Source organism: Arachis ipaensis, chromosome B05 (genome assembly GCF_000816755.2).
Source record: "Arachis ipaensis cultivar K30076 chromosome B05, Araip1.1, whole genome shotgun sequence".
NCBI lineage: Eukaryota > Viridiplantae > Streptophyta > Magnoliopsida > Fabales > Fabaceae > Arachis > Arachis ipaensis.
The window spans coordinates 116,675,180-116,675,472 of record NC_029789.2 but is presented as its reverse complement, the minus strand read 5'-3'; the positions used below and the strand labels follow the sequence as shown (position 1 = coordinate 116,675,472).

The window sequence follows — 293 nt, the reverse complement described above, 5'->3', positions numbered from 1 at the left end:
TAAAAAATTATAATACTAGTAAAAATTGAAATACAATTAATAAATTTGTAATGTAATTTAAAAAAATCAACTCTGTAAATTAGTAATATATTACTAATACTATGGAATTGTAAATAGAATCTGGAGTCTCTTGTACTACTCTTTTGTAATAATTTCATAATAATACTTCATACATGACTGAATTATTAGATATTAAATAAGTAACATTCTTAATGTTTAAAAAACTGTAATTTATTATTATTATTTTTTATGTAAAAACACTCAAAAAATTACACGATAAAGAACCATGAGGA

At 18.8% G+C, this 293-nt stretch overlaps 1 long non-coding RNA gene across 1 annotated transcript in view; it reads left to right on the top strand.

The window, feature by feature from the left end:
• The window catches only part of LOC110272271, a 1,671-nt gene that overhangs the window by 651 nt on the left and 727 nt on the right, over positions 1 to 293 (top strand). The window lies entirely within an intron of this gene.